This window comes from Lonchura striata, chromosome 13 (assembly GCF_046129695.1).
Source record: "Lonchura striata isolate bLonStr1 chromosome 13, bLonStr1.mat, whole genome shotgun sequence".
NCBI classification, from domain to species: domain Eukaryota; kingdom Metazoa; phylum Chordata; class Aves; order Passeriformes; family Estrildidae; genus Lonchura; species Lonchura striata.
In genome coordinates this window covers 22,559,442-22,575,437 of record NC_134615.1, presented here as the reverse complement: position 1 = coordinate 22,575,437, position 15,996 = coordinate 22,559,442, and positions in this window count along the sequence as shown.

Below are 15,996 nucleotides of genomic sequence, written 5' to 3'. Positions count from 1 at the left end.
GGCAGGGGCTGTGCCCGGCCTGTGGGCTGGCATCCACCTCTGCCTTATTTCCAGGAGAAAAGGGAAGGAGAAGTGTTGGGAAAGATGGATAAATAGAATTATTCATAAATAATACAGCCAGGATGAGAACAGTCCTCTCTGCTAGCCCGACAACGCCGCTGCCTACGGATGGGTCCAGGGGTCAAGATGAGTGTTCCATCTCATCCCCAAAATGTATGGGTCATCCCACACCTGTAACCCTCCCCCAAAACATCAGGAGTCTGTGACCCCATTGGCCTGAGCCTTGTTCCAGCCCACCTTGAAGCTCCTTGAAAAGGGGGCTTCGAGGGGCCACACGTTCTCTTGGAACCTCCTTCCCTCTCTTGGAACTTCTCCTCTCCTAGAACTTCCCCTCTCTTGGAGCTTCCCCCTCTTAGGACCTCCACCCTCTCCTGGAGCATCCTCCTGTCTCTCCCCTCCCCATCCCCTCAGGCCTCGCCCCGTGCTGGGTCTGGCAGCTGGAGCAGGACCTTTCTCCATCCCTAATAAACCTGATATCCCCAGAGCAGCCTCTGAGATCTCTGCTCTCCATCCACCCAAACCATCCTGGAGCAGCGTTCCCCACAGAGAAGAGCTGAGCTGCTCCAGAGGCAGCCTGGCACAGCAAAGGGGCAGCAGAGCCCCCCGTGCCCAGGGGGCTGCAGCCCGGGCAGGACGGGGCTGCCAGCATGGCTCTGCCCCAGGGATGCCACCTCCCAGGCCCTGGGGGCACTTCCCAGCCCACGCCAGGGACGCTGAAGGGACACCTCGGTGCTGCTGTCACCTTGGCTTGTCCCCATCACCCTGGGGACGCCGGGGTGGTGCCAGCCCTGCCACGTTCCCGCTGCTCCCACCCAGGGACAGCTTTCTTGGCCTCGCTGGAAGATGCAAAAGGTCATTTTCGTTGCCGAGTAATTAAACCTGGCAATTATCAGCGCAGAGCAGCAGCTCCTGGCTCGGCTGGTGCTCGGGGATGCAGGGGAGGGGCAGGAATGGGGCAGAGGGGCAATGCCCGTGCCCCGAGCTGGGACCTCACCTCTGGCACCTCTGGCACGGGCAGCACCTCCGCAGAGCCCCGGGGGCTGCCACGCTCTCATTAGGAAGTTCATCAAGTGCTTTAATTAAAAGGTGAGGGGATGAAGGTGTTGCCTGGATACGGGATGAGCTCGGCTGAGTGATCCAGGAGGAACGTCCTGCCCTGGGCACGGATTCGGCCCTGCCCAGCCCTGGCATCAGCCCAGAGCTGCCTCCGGACTGGGCAGTGCCCGACCTGCCCGGGGCTGTGCCACACCCCAGGGCACCCTGGCACCACCCAGGCCGCGCCATCTCCTTTCCCTTTTCCCTGGGGGCACGCAGCCCGTGCAGCGTCCCCGCGGGAGGCGGCGGGGGCATCCCGCACGCTGCCCGGGGTGCCCGGGGTGCCCAGGTGTGCCAGCAGGAGCGGGGCCGCGCGGCGGCAGCCGGAGCAGATGGCGGCGGCAGGAGCTGCCGGTGAATGAATAATGCAGGAATAATCCGCGCCGGCCCCGGGCTGCTGCCCTGCCGCGAGCCTGGCACCCCGGGGTGCTGCCCGCACCCTGCCGCGTGCCTGGCACCCATTAACCCTGCCCCGCACCCTGCCGTGCCCCTGGCACCCCGGGGTGCTGCCCGCACCCTGCCGCGTGCCTGGCACCCATTAACCCTGCCCCGCACCCTGCCGCGTGCCTGGCACCCATTAACCCTGCCCCGCACCCTGCCGTGCCCCTGGCACCCATTAACCCTGCCCCACACCCTGATGTATCCCTGGCACCCTGGGGTCCTGCCCCACACTCTGCTGTGCCCCTGGCACGCATGGATCAATTCCCATCCTGCAGTTTCCCTGCCATGCAGCTGGTACCCACAGGTCCTGCCAGGTACAGCGATGTCCCTGCCATGTGCCTGGCACCCCTGGCATCGTGGATTCACCCCCATACCGTGGAGGCCCTGCCCTGCACCCTGGCACTCGTGAATCCTCCCGCGCCCTGTGGATGCTGAGGCAGGAGACGTGCCAGGGGAGACGCTGGGCACCGGGCAGTGCCCCTGGCCCGGGGCTGGCAGGGAAGGAGCACTGGGTGCCACAGCACAGGGCAGCCCAGGGGAGCAGCTCCCCAAACCCTGCTGGATCCTGCCCATCCCGGGGCTGCTCCTGTGCCCGGGGCTGCTCCTGTGCCCGGGGCTGCTCCTCCTCCAGGGGCTGCTCCTGTGCCCGGGGCTGCTCCTGTGCCAGGGGCTGCTCCCCATGCCAATCCCGGGGCTGCTCCTGTGCCCGGGGCTGCTCCTCCTCCAGGGGCTGCTCCTGTGCCAGGGGCTCTCCGGCTGCTGCCCCTGGGAGCCCCGAGTCCCTCCCAGTGAGGAGCACCCAGGTGAATTTTGAGGAGCACCCAGGTGAATTTTGAGGAGCACCCGGGTGAATTTTGAGGAGCACCCGGGTGAATTTTGAGAAGCTCACGGGTGAATTTTGAGGAGCACCCAGGTGAATTTTGAGAAGCACCCGGGTGAATTTTGAGGAGCACCCGGGTGAATTTTGAGGAGCACCCGGGTGAATTTTGAGGAGCACCCAGGTGAATTTTAAGGAGCACCCAGGTGAATTTTGAGAAGCTCACGGGTGAATTTTAAGGAGCACCCAGGTGAATTTTGAGAAGCTCACGGGTGAATTTTAAGGAGCACCCAGGTGAATTTTAAGGAGCATCCGGGTGAATTTTGAGAAGCTCACGGGTGAATTTTGAGGAGCACCCGGGTGAATTTTCCATCACCTGGACAGGAGGGGTCTGGCCCTCCAGCCCTGGGGTGCTCCACTCACCATCTCGAAGGGGTTTGCTCCTGCATTCCTGAGCTGAGCTCCCACCCACCACCATCATCATCCTCATCCTCCTCCTCCTCCAGCCAAGCTCCCCCCTTGGCTCCTCTCTCCCAGCCCCGAGCAGCGCAGGTCAGCGGGCACCCAGAGCCAACACCTCGGCGAGGGGAGGAGGAGGGTGGAAAACAAAACGCTGATGGATTGTGAAGCTATTGAAGTGCCAGCGAGTAAACTCCATATTTTTAACGGCATTTAAATGCCTCCGAGCAGATTAATAAGGTCTAGGTAATAGCGGCACCAGTCTATATTTATTCTATCTTAAACGCCAGTTTGTCAGGCTGTATTAATATTGATGGTGAGGCTTGGATTGAGGACAGGAAACGCCGGGACTTCACTTTATCTCTCCCGAGCAGGCTGCTCAGCCCCTTTATCAGGGCTGCGGCTGCGGCAGCAGCTGCCTCTTCAAGGGCTCCGCGCATCCCCTCTCCCCCCCCCACTCCCTCTTTTTAATCAGAGGAGGAGAAGTTGCTGGCTTGATCGTTCCATTTTTATCTCTTTTATTTACTCCATTTTCATGTCTTTCAGTGCATATTTTATTCCCATCAAGGCAGGACCATTGATAGCTTAAGCTGCGTCCCCCCCCCCGGCTCCCTCCGTGAGCCCGGCTGGGAAGGACGAGGGGAAATGCCCAGGAAAAGACCCCCGGCCTCCCCTCCTGCCCCACGGCAGCCGCACACAGAGACCCCCAGGAGGGGCCGAGCTGCCATTTGGGGGGGCAACCCCTGCTGACCCAGCCTGGGGCACCCCTCTGCCCCCCAGCCCCCCTTACTGCTGTGCCCACTGCCACCAAGCCCTCATCTCACCCCCCTGGGCACCCCAAAACCTCCTTCAGTACTGCTGGGTTCCGTGGGGCTCTGTGCCCACTGCCAGCAGCCCCTCATCCCACCCCATCCCACCCCCTGGGCACCCCAAAACCTCCTTCAGTAGCTGCTGGGTGCCCACTGCCACCAGCCCCTCATCCCACCCCATCCTGTGCCCCTGGGCACCCCAAAACCTCCTTCAGTAGCTGCTGGGTGCCCACTGCCACCAGCCCCTCATCCCATCCCATCCTGTGCCCCTGGGCACCCCAAAACCTCCTTCAGTAGCTGCTGGGTGCCCACTGCCACCAGCCCCTCATCCCACCCCATCCTGTGCCCCTGGGCACCCCAAAACCTCCTTCAGTAGCTGCTGGGTGCCCACTGCCACCAGCCCCTCATCCCACCCCATCCTGTGCCCCTGGGCACCCCAAAACCTCCTTCAGTACTGCTGGGTTCCCTGGGGCTCTGTGCCCACTGCCACCAGCCCCTCATCCCACCCCATTCTGTGCCCCTGGGCACCCCAAAACCTCCTTCAGTAGCTGCTGGGTGCCCACTGCCACCAGCCCCTCATCCCACCCCATCCTGTGCCCCTGGGCACCCCAAAACCTCCTTCAGTACTGCTGGGTTCTCTGCCCTGTGGGGCACCACGAGTTCCCAGCCCAGAGCTTCCCGTGGGCAAAGCCAAAGCCCTTTTCTTGCTGAGTATTCCCCAGATCCCAGATCCCAGCCTGGCTCTTCCCTGGCAGCATTTGAAATGCAAAGTGCTCTGGGTCTTGATGAATGCTCCGAATCATCCAGCTGGGGATGGCCTGGAATATTCCAAGTGTTCAGCCTTCCCTGCAAGGCTGGGAAAAGCCACGCACGGGGAATTTGCACCTGATTGCAGACAGGCTAGAGCGCTGGCTCCGCGGCTAATGAATGCAAAATAATCGTAAGAAATGCTAATTGTGGCAGGAGGGAGGCGGCCTGGCACGGCTTTGGAGATCGTCTGGAAAAATCCGTGGGGAGAGCAGGACAGGCTGGAGGGACGCGGCACAGCCCGGGGGTGCTGGGTGCCCCAGGGATGTCCGGGGGTGCTGAGGATCCCTGGGGTGCCTGAACACCACGGGGACACTGGGTGCTGGTGTGCAGGGCAGGATATTTCCCTCCCAGCACGGCCACAAACCCCTGGTGGGAGAATCCCTGTCCTCTGCCCACGGTGCCTGGTGGCTCCCAGGGCTTTGGGCACCGTGCCCGGAGCGGCCCCTGCTCCCCACCACCCCCCAGCACTGGCAAAGGGAAGAAGTTGAATTTAACAGCCATTAGTCCTGGAAACATCAAAGGGCTTCTCTGCCAGAAAATGAAAATCCTCATTAACTAATAAAAAGCCCATCGCTCACTCTGCCTTTAATATAATTAACACCAGCCAAGACTTCAATTAAGGCTTTATCCAAACTTCAAAATGCCACTCTCTCTCTCTTTCTCCATAATTACAGTGGGCACAGAAACTTCAGCCTTCCCTGGCATCCTCCAGTGCTCCCTGGGATCCTCCAGTGCCCCCTGGCATCCTCCAGTGCCCCCTGGCATCCTCCAGTGTTCCCTGGGATGTTGGGATGCTGGTACCAGGGATACAGGGATGCAGGGATGCTGGTACCAAGGATGCTGGTGCCAGGGATGCAGGGATGCAGGGATGCTGGTACCAGGGTGCAGGGATGCTGGTGCCAGGGATGCTGGTACCAAGGATGCTGGTGCCAGGGTGCAGGGATGCTGGTGCCAGGGATGCTGGTACCAAGGATGCTGGTGCCAGGGTGCAGGGATGCTGGTGCCAGGGATGCTGGTACCAGGGATGCAGGGATGCTGGTGCCAGGGTGCAGGGATGCTGGTGCCAGGGATGCTGGTACCAGGGATGCAGGGATGCTGGTTCCAGGGATGCAGGGATGCTGGTGCCAGGGATGCTGGTACCAGGGATGCAGGGATGCTGGTTCCAGGGATGCAGGGATGCTGGTGCCAGGGATGCTGGTACCAGGGATGCAGGGATGCTGGTACCAGGGATGCAGGGATGCTGGTGCCAGGGATGCAGGGATGCTGGTGCCAGGGATGCTGGTTCCAGGGATGCTGGTGCCAGGGTGCAGGGATGCAGGGATGCTGGTTCCAGGGGTGCAGGGATGCTGGTGCCAGGGATGCTGGTGCCAGGGATGCAGGGATGCTGGTTCCAGGGATGCAGGGATGCTGGTTCCAGGGATGCAGGGATGCAGGGATGCTGGTGCCAGGGATGCAGGGATGCTGGTTCCAGGGATGCAGGGATGCTGGTTCCAGGGGTGCAGGGATGCAGGGATGCTGGTGCCAGGGATGCAGGGATGCTGGTTCCAGGGATGCAGGGATGCTGGTTCCAGGGATGCAGGGATGCTGGTACCAGGGATGCTGGTGCCAGGGTGCAGGGATGCTGGTGCCAGGGATGCAGGGATGCTGGTTCCAGGGATGCTGGTGCCAGGGTGCAGGGATGCTGGTGCCAGGGTGCAGGGATGCTGGTACCAGGGATGCTGGTGCCAGGGATGCAGGGATGCTGGTGCCAGGGATGCAGGGATGCTGGTGCCAGGGATGCTGGTGCCAGGGATGCAGGGATGCTGGTGCCAGGGTGCAGGGATGCTGGTGCCAGGGTGCAGGGATGCTGGTACCAGGGATGCAGGGATGCTGGTGCCAGGGTGCAGGGATGCTGGTGCCAGGGATGCTGGGTGCTGTGCCCATTGCAGGACCGCCCTTTGGCTGCCCCAGCCCTCGTTGCCCCGGTGCTGGTGGGGAGGGGGTCGGAGCACAGCCTGGAAGGCGCAGCGGCTCGCTGCTGCCATCCCAGAGCCCGGCCGGACGCGCTGGGGCGGCGGAGGCGGCAGGAGACGGACACACAGATGGAGACGGACCCTAATCCTCCCCGCGGGTCCCATTATCATCCCTAGCTGGTGAAAAACAACTCTCGTCCTGGATGTGTCTAATCCTAATCGCTCCCTACCGCCCGGGACCACTTCAGACGGGCCAGACGGGCAGACGAGGCCTCTCCTGCCCGGAATATCTGCACAGGCAGCCCGGGGGGCTGGGGGGGGACAGGCCACCCCTTCGCTCCTAATCCCTCGGCGAGCCCTTCATTTAAAAGGGGATTTGCTGTTTATTCCCTCCGCAGGCTCCACGATCATCACAGGGGTCAACATGTGAGCCGGGAGAGCCTTGTTAAAACGGGAGAGTGGAGTGTTAATTGGGGGGCGATGGCAATGGGCTGGGAAACAGCCCTGGATGGTTTCCAACCGCCCCTGCAGCATCCCCCTCTGTGGCTGGGGGTGCTCCCAGGAATCCTCTGAGCTTCCCCAAACACCCAGAGCTGCGGGAATCCACCCCGGGGGAGGGTGGCCGTGACACCAAACCCTCCCCCAGGCATCTCCTCGGCGGAGGGGGGGCTGAGATTTGGGCAGCGCGCTGCTCCTCTCGGCCATTTCATTGCCCCCTTCTCCCATCCCCACGTCCGTATTCATGGCAGGGACGGGCACGGGTCAGGGAGGGCATCCCTTGGGCGGGGGGCTCCTTCTGCCCGCCCAGCCCTGAGGGGCGCCGGGGGCTGCCGGGGGGATGGGGATTAAATCCAGCAGGGAAAATATCCTGCAGCAGGTGCAGCTTGCGACAGGTCTGAACGGCTGCCAGGCGGCTCGGAAATCCCAAACACATCTGTGCTCATCAGTTGGACACCAGATGGGCCCTGCGTTTGTATTTTGGGCTGGGGTCATCTGGGGGGGGGGGGTTGGGCAAGGCTCGAGGAGGGGCCGGCTGCTCCAGGCCGGGATGCTCCCAGCCCGCCTGCATTCCCTCGTATTTATCCCGGTATTTTTAGCGAGTTTTATCAGCTGCAGGTCAGGCCCCTCTTGGGATCGAGGTGGGGCTGGGGCCACAGCAGAGCTCAGAGCCGGGCAGCACGGCTTTGTGAGTCCTGCCTCTGCCCCCAGCTTCTCCCCCAAACCCGCCAGGGGCACCCAGCTCCTGGCACCCAGGGGTGGGAGCTGCCTGCCTTAAAGGTCATATTAAATATTCTCAACTCTCATTATTCTTATCCACAGCTGCACATCTAATTCCCCTGTGGATTAGGACCATCCCAGCACCAAGAGCATCTCGTGTCCATGCTGGTGTCCTCCTGTCCCTGGCACCAGGCTGGATCCTTCCAGGCTGGTGGCTCTGATCTCTCCTCAAGCCAAAAACTGTGCTGGGGTCAGTCCTGTGCAGGCCAGCTCTGCTCACCCCAGCTCTGAGCACCCAGCTCCATCCCTCCCAGCTCCATCCCTCTCCCAGCTCCATCCCTCTCCCAGCTCCTTCCCTCCCAGCTCCTTCCCTCCCAGCTCCATCCCTCCCAGCTCCTTCCCTCTCCCAGTTCCTTCCCTCTCCCAGCTCCTTCCCTCTCCCAGCTCCATCCCTCCCAGCTCCATCCCTCCCAGCTCCTTCCCTCCCAGCTCCTTCCCTCTCCCAGCTCCTTCCCTCTCCCAGCTCCATCCCTCTCCCAGCTCCTTCCCTCTCCCAGCTCCATCCCTCCCAGCTCCTTCCCCCTCCCAGCTCCATCCCTCTCCCAGCTCCTTCCCTCTCCCAGCTCCATCCCTCCCAGCTCCATCCCTCCCAGCTCCTTCCCTCTCCCAGCTCCTTCCCTCTCCCAGCTCCTTCCCTCTCCCAGCTCCATCCCTCCCAGCTCCATCCCCCTCCCAGCTCCTTCCCTCTCCCAGCTCCATCCCTCCCAGCTCCTTCCCTCTCCCAGCTCCATCCCTCCCAGCTCCTTCCCTCTCCCAGTTCCTTCCCTCTCCCAGCTCCTTCCCTCTCCCAGCTCCATCCCTCCCAGCTCCTTCCCTCCCAGCTCCTTCCCTCTCAGCTCCTTCCCTCTCCCAGCTCCTTCCCTCTCCCAGCTCCTTCCTTCCCAGCTCCATCCCTATCCCAGCTCCGTGCCCCCCAGCCCCGGGGGATGAGGGCTGCAGCTCTGGGCTGCTCCCTGTGGCAGCAGATGCAGCTCTGCAGCCTCCCAGCTCCTGCCTATTTTTAGGAGCATGTCTGTGGCTAAATCTGGTGCCGTGTGGGCTCCAGGCTTCCCGGCCACGTGGCTGCTGGCCCGGGAGGCTCTTTTGGGTCCCTCGTTGGAGCTGGGAGCATCAGGGCACGCTCGGGGCAGTGATCCCCGGCCAGGATGTGCTGATGTGGGACGTGCAGGATGGAAAAACCATCCTGGAGCAGGGCTGGCAGCAGCAGCAGGGCGGTTGTGCAGCCCCGAGGGAACCCCGAGGGAACGTGGGGGACAGGGTGGGTGACACCAGGGAAAGCCCAGCACCCCCTGCCGTGTTTAACAACTGCTGAGTGTCAGGAGAGAGGCACAAGCCCTGACCCCAAGCCCGGTGAGGATCCCTGGTGCTTCACGTGGTCTGAGCTCCAAGCAGGTGATGCCCCCACCCAGCCCTTCCTCCTGGGGCCACCAGGGCACCTCTTCCCTCCCTGGCTCTCCCTGGGCCGTGCCCAGCCGGGCTGGCAGCTCCTGGTTGCTCTGATAAGAGGGGAAAGCTGTTGAATACAGAAATGTGGCTGTGGGAAGTGGAGCCAGCAGGGCCTTGCAGGCCCAGGGGAGAGGAGGAGGAGGAGGAGGAGGATGTGCCTTCTTCCAGTCTGGCCTCTGCCCAGCCAGGGCTGAAACAGAGTATTGGGAGGGTTTTTTCCCCTATGTCTTCCCCCCAGTCCCACTGCTCCATCCCTGTCCCCTTCCTTATCTTGGTATGTGTCCCCAACCCTATCCCTGTCCTCATCCCCATCTCTATCCCTGTCACTGCCCCCATCCCGATATCTGTCCTCATTCTCATGTCTGTCCCGTCCCCAATCCCAACCCCATCCCATCATCCCGTTACCCCATCCCATCCCGTTATCCCGTTATCCCACCCCGCCCCTCCGCAGAGCCCCGGGGATGCTCGGGGCCGCTCGGGGCCGCCGTGCCCGGGGCACCGAGCCCAGCACCCGGTCAGGGCCGGGCCGCTCGTCCCCGCGCCTGCCGACGGCCGCCGCTGTCCTCTCTCCCCCCCTCCCCTCTCTCTCCCTTTCTGAAAATTGATAATTAACCTTTTGTCCGCGGGGCCGTTGTGTTTATTTGGCGCAGGCGGCTGCGGGGCGCTGATATGGAAATCGCAGGCGGCAGCCAGCTCCCGTCCCCCGCAATCTGCAGCCGCGCACAGCCGCCGGGCAGAGATAAGCAGGTGCTTATTCACAGCCCCGCAGCTGCCGCCGAGGGCAGCCCTACCTGATCACTCCAATCTCGGTGAAAAACTACTTGAGCTCGGGCTGCCGCGATGGGGAGAGGCGATAGGGCCGCCCAGGCAGCTCCCCCGGCGCCCGCCTCGCCTCCCCGCGCCGCCTGCCCCCTCCGCCCGTCCCCTCCGCTCCCTCGTCTCCCTGCTCTGTCTTCCCTCTTATCTCCCTCTCCACATCCCTTTGATTTCCTTTTTTTTTTTTTTTTTTTCCCTTAAAGAATTTGTCTTTGTGTTCCCCGTGAACTCCCGGCAGCTCCCATCTCCCTGGCTCGGCCGTCGCTCTCCTTCCCTCTCCCAGCTCCTGCTTTTGCTCCTGCATCCCCATTTCCCCGGGCTGGAGGAGGCGGATTTAAACCCCATCCCAAGGCCGGGTTGGGCCGTGCCCCCGTCCCAGCCCCTTTTTGGGAGGGGACGGTCCCGCTTTGGCTCCGGCAGCTGCCGGTGATGTTTTGCTCACCGCTTGTTGCTGCCGCTTCCTTTTCCCCCTCCTTCCCCCACCCGTGGCTTTCGAGTGGAGAGGGGAAGGCAGCGGGGCACTGCAGGCAGTGGGGCACATGGGCAAGGGGCATTTCCAGCACTGGGGAAGCGTGCCGTGCCATGCCGTGCCATGCCGTGCCATGCCGTGCCATGCCGTGCCATGCCATGGCGCGTGTCCCGCCGAGCGCAGGGCTGGCACAGCCCCGGTACGTGTGGAGGTGCCAACACCTCGGCCGCCCCCCGGGGCTTTCCGCCCTCCTTCCCCCAGCTCGCTGCGAGCGTGGGGGCGGCGGGAGCCCGTCCTGCTTCTCCCTGGGCAGGGGAAGCTCCTGCCCGGCAGCGAGAGCCGCTCTGATCCGAGAGAAACCGGCCGGGAGCGCCGCGGGCTCCGGGGGCGCGGGCGGGACGGGTCACCCGTGCCGGGGCTGACCCCGGGCCCGGGGGTTCCCCCGTGCCAGGGCGGGCCCTCCGCCCCCGGCGGTTCCTCTCCGTGGTTGGAGAGCTCCGAAGTTTCCCCTGGCCGAGGCAGAGCCCGCACCCCGGGGGTTCCCTGCAGCCTGGGCAGAGCTCGGGGCTCTCCCCGCGCTGGGCATTCCCCGGTGCCCGCAGCTGCCCGGGCAGGTGCTCCGCGTTTCCTGGCGGAGAAAACCCTCCCGCCCGGGTGAGGCGGGGACACGGGGCCGCAGCCGCCTGGGATTTTCCTGGCCGGCCCCGAACCCCTCTTGTTTTGACTCGCTGCCCTGGGGCGCTCCCCAGAAGTTGCCGCTCCGTGTGCCACGGTGAGCCCGGCCCTGGCCGAGGGGCAAAACCCCGAGCGATGGCACAGCGCCCACCTGGGCCGGCCAGAAAGAAAAGGGCAAGAAACCAGAGCTCGAAACGCAGCTGGAAACCCTGCCAGAACTTCTGCCAGCCTTCAGTCCACACTCAGGCTGCTGTGCCCGTGCTGCTGGGGCACGGGCATCTCCAGGGTGGGCAGAATGGAGCTGGGCTTGCAGGACGTGGGACTGGGGCTGTTCTGGGGACAGCTGTGACATCTCTCCCCAAAGACACAGAAGGGTCAGGCTGTGCTTTGGAGCTTGTGGCCCTTTCCCCAGCACATCAGCCCCGTGCTGGGGATTCCCCTCATCTCCCGGCAGCACCAGACCGTGCTCGATGTCCCCGGGGGCTCGGGGCTGCACCCAGAGGGCAGAGACCCTGCTGGTGTCACCCGCTTTGGCCCCTCAGCCCAGCCCAGCCCAGCACAGCACCCCCACACCCCGGTACCTTCCCCCCATCCCTTCCTGCCCCCCCCGAGCCCCGGGCGGGGGGCACAAAGCGGGGAGCCCCGGGTGCCATCTGCAGGAGCCCAGGTGGCCGCCGAGACACGCCATCTGCTCAGCCACCTTCGGGGACCGTGCAGGCGCTGCTGTATTTTTAGGACGCGTTTCCTCCCTCCCACCTGCAGCCCAGAGCCGCCTCTGGGGTTTCTAACAAGTTGTTTCTCTCTCCCCGACAGCTCCTGGGGAGCCCAAAGAGCGGCGCCGAGGGGCCTGGCCGGGGGTGCAGGGCCGGGCTGCCCAGCGGGGTCACCCCAAGTGCTGGGAAGGTCGGGGTGATGCTGCAGCTGCAGACCAGGGCAGGAGCCGTGGGAAAACCTCATCCCATGGATGATCCCAGGCAAAGGGTGAGCCCCGTGTTTGTGCCAGGCTGCAAACGGACAACCAGGCCGTGCCTCGGCACGCTGGTTGTGCTGTGGCCCTGTGCACGGGACTGCCTGTGCCGAGGCGCACCAGGACAGCCGTGCTGTGCCATGCTGTGCCCTGCCAGTCCCGCCATGCCCATCCTGCTGTGCCCGTCCTGCCATGCCTGTCCTGCTGTGCCCATCCTGCTGTGCTCATCCTGATGTTCCCATCCTGATGTGCCCATCCTGCCATGCCCGTCCTGCCATGCCTGTCCTGCTGTGCCCATCCTGATGTTGCCATCTTGATATTCCCATACTGCCATGCCACGCTGTGCCGTGCTGTGCCATGCCCATCCTGCCGTGCCACGCTGCGCCGTGCCAGCCCCTCGCAGTGAGGAAGCGAGGCCGGCGCGAAGGGGAAGTTGTTGGAAAGTCAGACCGGAATGGCTGATAGGGAAGGCAGAGCTGGGCTTGGTCACAGATGGTTCCTGTCGGGGAAGGACACGGGCGCAGCTGCCCGGCCGCCCCCCCGCCGCATTATCGCTGCCCGGCAGCTGCTCACCTTCCCCTCGCCACGGCCGCGGCTGCGCTGCCACCGCGCCCCGGCCGGCACAGAGCGGCCGGGCGGGCACCGGGGGGCACCGGGGGGGCAGGACACCCCGCGCCCCTCCGGGCATCATCGCCAGCCCCGCCACAGCTCCTGCCCACGCGTGGGGCGAGGCTGGCGGCGCCGGGCTCGGCCGGGCTCGCAGACGTGGGGCGCTGCCACCATCCCCTCAGGACACCCCAGGGAGGACGGGGACCCCTCGTGGGCCAGGGCACCACGCAGGACCAGCCGAGGTGAGAGGCGGCGGCGGGAGGAAGGCGGCGGTGGCAGCGCCGTGTGCCGTGGCACGGGTGGCCACCCCGGTGCCATATGCAGCCCTGGGCAGGCAGGTGCTCCCCGAGGGTGGCACGTGGCTGGCACCGGTCGGTGCATGTCCTTGGGAACCAGCCACTGGAATGGGACTCTGGGACGTGGCCAAGGCGTCGTTGGGCTCCATGGGCTGTCGCTGTCATGGGGACCCGCTCGGAGCCTGCTCTGCCATTAAACCTTTCCATAAGGAGTAATCAGCCCCGGGGATGTTTCATTTCCAGCATCTCGGCCCCGTGTGTGCTGGGTGTCTGCGCTCATTCTGGGCTCAGCAGCTCACACCCGACCCCACGGGCTCTGCAGGTGCTGCTGCTGCTGCTTTGCAGGGCGGAGGCTCCGTGGGGCTGGAGCATCCCCCAGCCCCGTGCTGGGGCAGCCCTGGGGGCTCGGGGGCTCTGCTGGGGCCGTGCCCGGGGCGGGCAGGAAAGCGGAGCCGGCTGAGTCACCGCTGGGAACAATGCTGGCCCCGTGCCTCGCTTCCCCTCACCCCCCGCCCCGGGGGGCACCGCGCTCCGCCCGCAGCCCCCTGCCCGCCCTGGCACCTGCCCGTGGCTCGGGGACGCGGCTGGCACAGCACCAGGGCAGGCTTTGGGCGCAGCCCGGCCGCTGCGCCTCTTGTGCCGCCCCACCGAGGGTGGGGAGCCGTGCTGGGGTCCCCGTCCCCAGACTGGCACATGCCGGGCAGGGACACGCTGCGATAAGGCCGCGGGCACGGCGGGCACGGCGGGCACGGCGCTCCGGAAGGCTGCAGCCAGGGAGCCGTGCAGATTGCTGCGGGCTCGCCGGGCTGCCCGTTAGGCTTTTGGCAGGAGAAATGTTTATTTTGTTGGCCAAATATCTCTGCAAACTTCCTGATTTCCTTGCGGCCGGCCGGGCAGCGATAGGGCTGGCGAGGCCGTTGCCGGCGCCGCGCTCCAGCCCCGGCAGCGAGAGCTCTTATCTGTGCTGAGCAGCGGGCAGGGAAGAGGTGGAGAAAGGGAAATGAAATACAACAGAGGTGGCCCAGTTTTTGCTCTCGATAACAAGCCCTGCTTTTAGCCTGGGAACTTGGAAACGATGCAGGTGGCCAGAGACAGCCGCAACGTCCTCTGCTGCCGTGGGGCACCTGGACCTCCTAACAAACCCCAGACCCCGCCCGGCGCCAGCCCGTGGCTCCCCGTGGCACGGCCTGGCACGACACGGAGCAGCACTGGCCTCCTCACAGCCAGAACCCAGGGCTGGAGGGTTTTGGCCCTGGGAAGGTTCTGGAAGCAGCCCCAGGGCTTGGATTCCTGCCGGGGCGAAGGCAGGCTCACAGCACCTCCTGCTCGCTCCCACTGATTTTTGCAGGGATGCGAGGTGCTGGAAGTGCAATTCCCGCTGATGAAATTCCCATCCTATTGGGAACGATGCAGGCAGTGCAGCCTGTGGGATGGGGAGGGCCAGGAAGGAGCTGCTCCCCAAGGTTAGGGTGGGAGAAGGGGAATGTGAACCTGTTGTGAACCCAAGGGCAGCTCAGGGGATTTTATTCAGCATTTCCCAGTGAATTCCTGCCGGCCGAGGATGAGGCTGGCAGGACTTAGCACTGGGTGGGTGCTGCTCCCATGGAGGTGCCGGCAGCATCTCCGTGCACCCCAAAACAGCTCCAGGAGTCAGGGCATCACGTGGCCATCCTTGCTTTGCAGTTCAAACACTTCCCAGGCTCTCCATGGAAAAGAAAAGCTGGAAACTTTGCCCCTGGCAGCCCTAAAACCTGGAAGCACCCAGGGAACGGTGCTGTATCCTGAAGTCTCCCATTTTTTAAGGCAAGCCAGTGATTTTCTGGTGTGGCAGCATAGGGCGGGCGGGATGATAACCAGTGTGGGATTGATTTCCCTTTGAACGCCACGAAGCAGGAACGAATCTGTCAGCAAGGAAAAACAGGATTTTAATTTTGTTTTTTCTTTCAATGGGAGGTGCACTTTTTTTCTGTTCCATGTGGAAGCTGTGGGAAAGCCACAAAGCCACCGGATCTGCTTCAGCAGCTGCTGGGGCTGCACCTTCCAGCCCGATGGCTGCAGGGGGGTGTGAGCCCGAGTCTGGGGACCCCCGGGAGGGGTGACGGGGGAAGCCAGGCACAGGCGAAGCCCCTTCCCTGGGACGGGCTGGCGCACGGCGCTTCCTGCCGAGCAGATGTGCCCGGGCGGATGCAGCTGCGGCGGGCGATAGGCGCGGGCAGGCGAGCGTCTTCCCCGGGCAGCAGCCCCTTATCTCCCCGCTGCATTCCCCGGTGGATTACCGAGCAGGAAAATCCAGCGCCAGGGCTCCCGCGGCAAGGCCAGTGCCAAGGGAAGAGCGCCGGGGGATGCAGCCCGGCCCCGGTGCTCGGTGCTGGCGCAGGGATGGGTTTGGGCACTGAGACTTGGGCACTGAGATTTGGACACTGAGATTTGGGCACTGAGATTTGGGCACTGAGATTTGGACACTGAGATTTGGGCACTGAGATTTGGGCATTGAGACTGGGGCACTGAGATTTGGGCACTGAGGTGTGGGCACTGAGACTTGGGCACTGAGATTTGGGCACTGAGATTTGGGCACTGGACTTGGGCACTGAGACCTGGGCACTGAGATTTGGACACTGAGATATGGCCACTGTGATTTGAGCACTGAGATTTGGGCATTGAGATTTGGGCACTGAGATTTGGGTAGTGAGATTTAGGTGCTCCAAGCAGGATGCTCCAAGGAGGATGCTCCAAGCAGGATGCTCCAGGCAGGATGTTCCAAGCAGGGATGCTCCAAGCAGGATGCTCCAAGCAGGATGCTCCAAGTTGGGATGTTCCAAGCAGGATGCTCCAAGCAGGGATGCTCCAAACAAACCCAAATCTGTTGCAGACCCCAGAGCCGTGCAGGGCTTTGCGTCACTGCAGCCTGCGGGCACTCGGCCACGCCGTGTCACCGAGCTCCGCTTGAAGGGCACCGCTGGCACTGCCACATCCCGCGGGGACTCAGAGAGGTACCAG